The sequence below is a fragment of the Desmodus rotundus genome, chromosome 7, assembly GCF_022682495.2.
Source record: "Desmodus rotundus isolate HL8 chromosome 7, HLdesRot8A.1, whole genome shotgun sequence".
Lineage (NCBI taxonomy): Eukaryota > Metazoa > Chordata > Mammalia > Chiroptera > Phyllostomidae > Desmodus > Desmodus rotundus.
Window position 1 is genome coordinate 116,575,788 of NC_071393.1, and position 5,204 is coordinate 116,580,991.

The 5,204-nt window shown below is 51.3% G+C and overlaps 1 pseudogene; it reads right to left on the reverse strand.

Moving 5' to 3' along the window:
- Positions 1-1,893: 1,893 nt before the first annotated feature.
- LOC112311874 (F-box only protein 22-like) lies at positions 1,894-4,768 on the reverse strand (annotated as a pseudogene).
- Positions 4,769-5,204: the final 436 nt, after the last annotated feature.

Below are 5,204 nucleotides of genomic sequence, written 5' to 3' on the forward strand. Positions count from 1 at the left end.
TTTCTCAAAATATACCTTGTACACGCAGAACAAGCCTGAAGGAGCCTGATGAGCTTACCGCACAGGTATTTGCCTCATCCCCCAGTATAAGCAGGGGAGAGATGTTCTGTACTCAGTGAGCTGCGCGTCTCCCACATATAATCACCCAGGGTATATTTTGGCTGACGTGATGGAGCCCATAAGGTATTACCCAGGGGAGTGAGAACTTGGCAGGTACACAGCTTGGCTCTTGGATCCTGACAGAATGTGAGGCCTGGGGCTGGCACTCCTGTTTCTGATGTGGGTTCTCTGTCCTTGGCAGCTACCATGGCCAGCCACCACGGCTGTGGGGCCCCGTTACTAGTGACTTCGCTCAGGCACTGTTTCTTAGCTGCTCTTTGAAAGGCATTGAAGACCCTTCTCTTCCACTGGCCAAAACACTTCTAAAGGATTTTAGAGAGAAAAAGTCTGGAGCTTTCCATGAAGAAAATCAGAAGAATCTGGCAGCCTGCCACCAAGGACTGAAGGGAACTGGACCGGATTCAAAGACAGGGCTTGCAGGGGCCGGATGGGGAAATGAAGCTAGGAATGGGGAAGGCATGAATGAATCACTGTGTCTAGTTTATTAATAATTGACTTAAACAGAATCTCACCACTCATGCTTCTCCCCTCTGCCCCTGGCTGGGGACAGGCACTCACCCCTCTGGCTCCTCATTGGTCCCCCTTGAGCCCCCTCCAAAAGTGATCTTTCTGAAACATAAGTCTGACCACCTCACTCTATAAACTTCTTCAGTTTCTTCACTTCTCTCTCCACAGAAAACCCAGATGCTTTAGCAGGCGTACAGGGCTCTCTGTGATCTGGGGCCTGATTTTCTCTCTGGCATAGCTTACATAGCAACCCTCTCAGCCCTCCCCAAAGCAGGCCACCTCCCTCTCCTACTCTTTGCACCTGCTGATGCCTTAAAGCTGGTCGAACCAGTTGCAATTCCCTGAATGAGCTAAACTCTCTTGCTCTCTGTGTGTTGAAGGGACCCTTCCATCTATCCGGAATGCCCTTCCATCTGTCTGGAATACTCTTCCATTTTCCCCCCAGAGTTTCCTTTAGGCCTCAACTCAAACAGCACCTTTTCTAGGAAGTTGTATTAACCCCTCCAGGCCTGGATCAGGGACAGATGAAATTGGAGAGGCAAGGCCAGGTCCTGGAAAATCTGACCATGAGCAATACCGGTCAGCCCATAATCTCCGTCTCCAACGCCCAAGACAGAGGGGCTGGTCCTGCCCCACCTGGGTCAGTGCAGGCAGCACTGCTGCTTGGGGCCGTATAGTTAGTGTGAGGCCCATGGCGTCACAGAGACCAGCCGTCACCGATTCACATGTTTGCTATAGTGTGCACAGGGTCTGCCTATTTTGTACTCCACTCCACCATTCATCTGTGGAGTGAGGGGGGGGCTTGCATGAGGACCTCAGTGTCCTTCACGGAGGACCTCTGACCTCCATCCATGTTGGCCCCGTGGTGCCCTGGAGGAACTGCCAAGGCAGCTGCGGTTCTGCCACCACCCCCAGAACCGGACAGCTCCATCCCGCTGGCTGGCCGCTCCCTGCTCTCCCTACTCAGGAGGGAAGCCAGTGTGCTGAGCACCTCATACTCAACTGGTTTAGATTCGCCACTTTGGGTCCAGGTGGCAGCTGACACTGGTATTTCTGAGAAAATGAACACAGGATTAGAGGCAGCCCTATTCTGTAAATCAGATTTCAAAATGTACCAAGAACGGCTCTTTAATGAAATCCCTGATACAGGCTTTATATAGGAAGTAACTTTTTTTTTCTCCTGACAGAAGAGTAAATATTTTTTTTATTTTTGAAAGCAGAACCTTAAGGAAACAATTGTTGTGTTTGACAAGCCGTTCAAAAGATCTAGTACAGAATCCCAAACACATGCGCCCAGCGGCACAGGTGGGCCTGCAGAGGCCACACAGAAACAAAGCGTTTATGGCCAAACAGATTTAAGGGTGGTCATGGGAATGTTACTCCCACTCTAGAAGATTCCGGAAGCACTAAGCACATCAGAGGCTCTCAGAAGCTTGACCATAGATCTGCTCTTTGACAGCACTGGAGAGAAAGTGACACGCTGGTCACATGGAGGTAGAGTGGGACCTTCGTAGACAAGGCTGAAAATTACTTCTGGGAGCACATGAGTCCAGCTGAGAGTAAGTTCTTCAAGGACAACGCATGTACATTTCGCTCTCCAGCTGTGAGCAGAATTACGATGAGTGAGCCCCTCAGCCAGCACCCACTGCGACAGGGAGCGAACGGGTAGGTGAACAAGTCTGTCAGCTTGTTTTTAAAAAGAACCACGGTGACAAGCCCCCGAGGATGCGCCCCGCCGCGCACAGACGTCCTTTTCAGAGGTCAGTGAGGCCAGGTTGTCCACCTGGCCGCCAGCCGCGAGGACGTTCCTCCCACTGAAAGTGCCCACGACTCGCTGCAGGTGGTGGCTGGCCCCCACCTTGCAGCAGTTGCAGCCCAACACCAGGGCCCCTTGGAGCTCGGGGTTTTCTGGGAGGCCTACTTCAGTGCGGCGACGTCCTTCTAGCGTTAAGTTCTTTGGATCCTTAATGAAATGAAAGGGTTGTAGTTTTATTCCTTCAATCCGAGGGAAGAGTAGCGCAAAACCAGATTCTCCAATTTCTATTTCCGGAGGCCAACTGCTCCCTGCTCCCATTGACATCACCACAGTCCCTGGGGTCAGATCCCCAGGACTTGGCACTGCTCGGGGACAGCTTCTCCAGGGCCAGCGCCGTGTCCATCATCGTCATTCTTTCCCTTGCTCTCTTTGTGGCCTCGACACTCCTCCAGGCTAATGGAAGTGTCAGAATCAGCCATGTCTGCGGTAAGTCGTGAACATTCTCGAGCTTCCGGGCTGCCACGCGAACCAGGCAGCACTCCTGTGGGTGGCCGCTATGCGCCTGGCCTGCGGCGATCCAGGCCACCTGCACTGGGCCCGCAGCACACTGCGCACGCCCCCGCTTCACAGGTGGCTCACTGGGCCCCGCCCCCGCAGCAGCGCCCTGGCGGGCAGAAAGGCGAGCCCTCGCTCCACTGCTTGCGCCAGGTTACTCTGCAGGAGGGTGCTCCCCGGGTCTGCAGGGCGCCGCCGTCCACCCGCTCCATTCCTGCCCGCCTGTCCCCGTAGCAGGACGGCCGCCGGAAGTAACTTTTTAAAAAGATGGTTAACCACCACCTAATGAATCTGTTTTAATAGTTGCACTTTCATTTCCTGACCTTTATTAAAGTAGGGGCTGTCTTTTCTATGCTTTCAAGGCAACACTGCCCCAAACGTTTTCACGTGATAGTGCGTGGGAAGCTGCCCACTGATCTTCCAAAGACAAACCTGTGTGCGTGGGACCTGTGTGCTGCCTCAGGTTCTTTGTCCCTGTTCTCAGAGTTGCCCCACGCTAATAGAAAAACAATGATACTAACCCAGGAACAAACTGACTATGGAAGAGGTGGCAAGGGTAACGGGCACTTCCTGGGAAATTTCCAGAATTTTAAACAGTGCCTTTTTTAGGCTCATAAATCCTGACAGCCATTCACCCTGCTGTGACAGAGAGGGAACAGGAGAGAGCCTGCATGCACGAGAGCCTGGGGGAGCAGAGGGGAAAGAAGCTGTTGGCATGCTCACAGTTCTAGAACAGCTGCAGAGGTTAGAGCGGCCCCCCGAATGAGGTGGTGCTGGGCCACTTAGGCGAAAGGGAGAGAAGATCCCGCAGCCGATGACCGATGACGGGGAAGAGGGGGGACTAGGTGGGTGGGTATTAGAGGGATTATGTGTTATCGGGCCCTACTGCCATCACCTAGAAAAACATGTGCTTCAACTGCCAAGAAACTAATAACGAATTGGAACACCTTCCAGGGATGAGAACAAGTTAAAACAATATACTCTGGGCTCAGTATATAAGGTATTTCAAAATCAGTAGCACATTTGGCTTCTGGGTCATGATGACAGAGAAATTACAGAGGCTCTCGTACGTGTCCTTTATTTCTGTCTCTTTCTAAGTCACATAACAGGGCCCTGGGCAGGGAGGGTACCAGCTAATGTTTATTGGCTGCTAACTGCACACTCGTTGCTCTTCTAAATGTTCTACATCCGTCAACCAATGCAATCTTCACAGCTTTAGAGGTGGAAATGAAGCCACAGGGAGATTAAGTAACATGCCCAAGATCACACAGCTGGTGAGTGGATGAGCTAGGATTTGAACCTAGGCAGGCTGGCTCCAGATCCCAAAATGGTAACCACTATTCTATACCACCTGTGTAGTAGCCCACGTGCCCTTTAAAAACTGTTGATGGAATGCAAGCTGTGTGTTTTACCTCAATGCATAAGAATTAGAGAAACTGGCACTGGCTGGGTAGCTCAGTTAGTTAGGGCGTTGTCCCGATATGCCAAGGTGGTGAGTTTAACCCCTGGTCAGGGCACATGTAAGAATCAACCAATGAATGAACAAATAAGTGGAACAACAAATCTCTCTCTCCCTTTCCTTCCTCTCTCTCTCTCAAATCAATAAATACAAATTGAAAGAAAACAATAGAGAAACCGCATGGACATCATTACTAAAACACTTACAAACCCAGGTCAGTCGTGCACCTGCAGGACTTCACAGCAACTCTGCACAGGACTCCGAGCGAGTCTCATTTCTAGATGCCTTGACCCGAAGCGGGCAACCAATGACCCCTGTGTCGTGTCGATTCACTTGGTAACGTTTACTGAGCACTGACCCTGTGCCCGCATGCTAGGCACACTGTACGAGGCTCTTGCCCTCAGGGAGACAACTCACAGCCAGCAGGTTAAAAACACAGCAGTAGCCACCCATCAACTACACTCATTTGCTTTATCTGCCTGCCCCCGGGACAGTTGAGATGCCAGGCTTCTGATCTGTGTATCTAAAAGGCACCAAACCAAAGACACGTGTCCACTTAAAGGGGGCAGCTCCCACCCACCAGCACCATTCCCTGCTCCCCAAGGGAGGCCATAAATCTGCATTGGATTTGCATGCGCACCATGTACGAAATCTCTTTGTTTTAAAGCTTTGGCAATGAAGCAAAATGTAAAATGCATTATATAAGCTGGAACAAGAAAACCTGTCAGTGGCTCAGAATCTGCCTGTGGACCCCCCACTTTGTGACATCTGATAGAGCCATGTTGTCATACAGCAAATGAAAGTCCC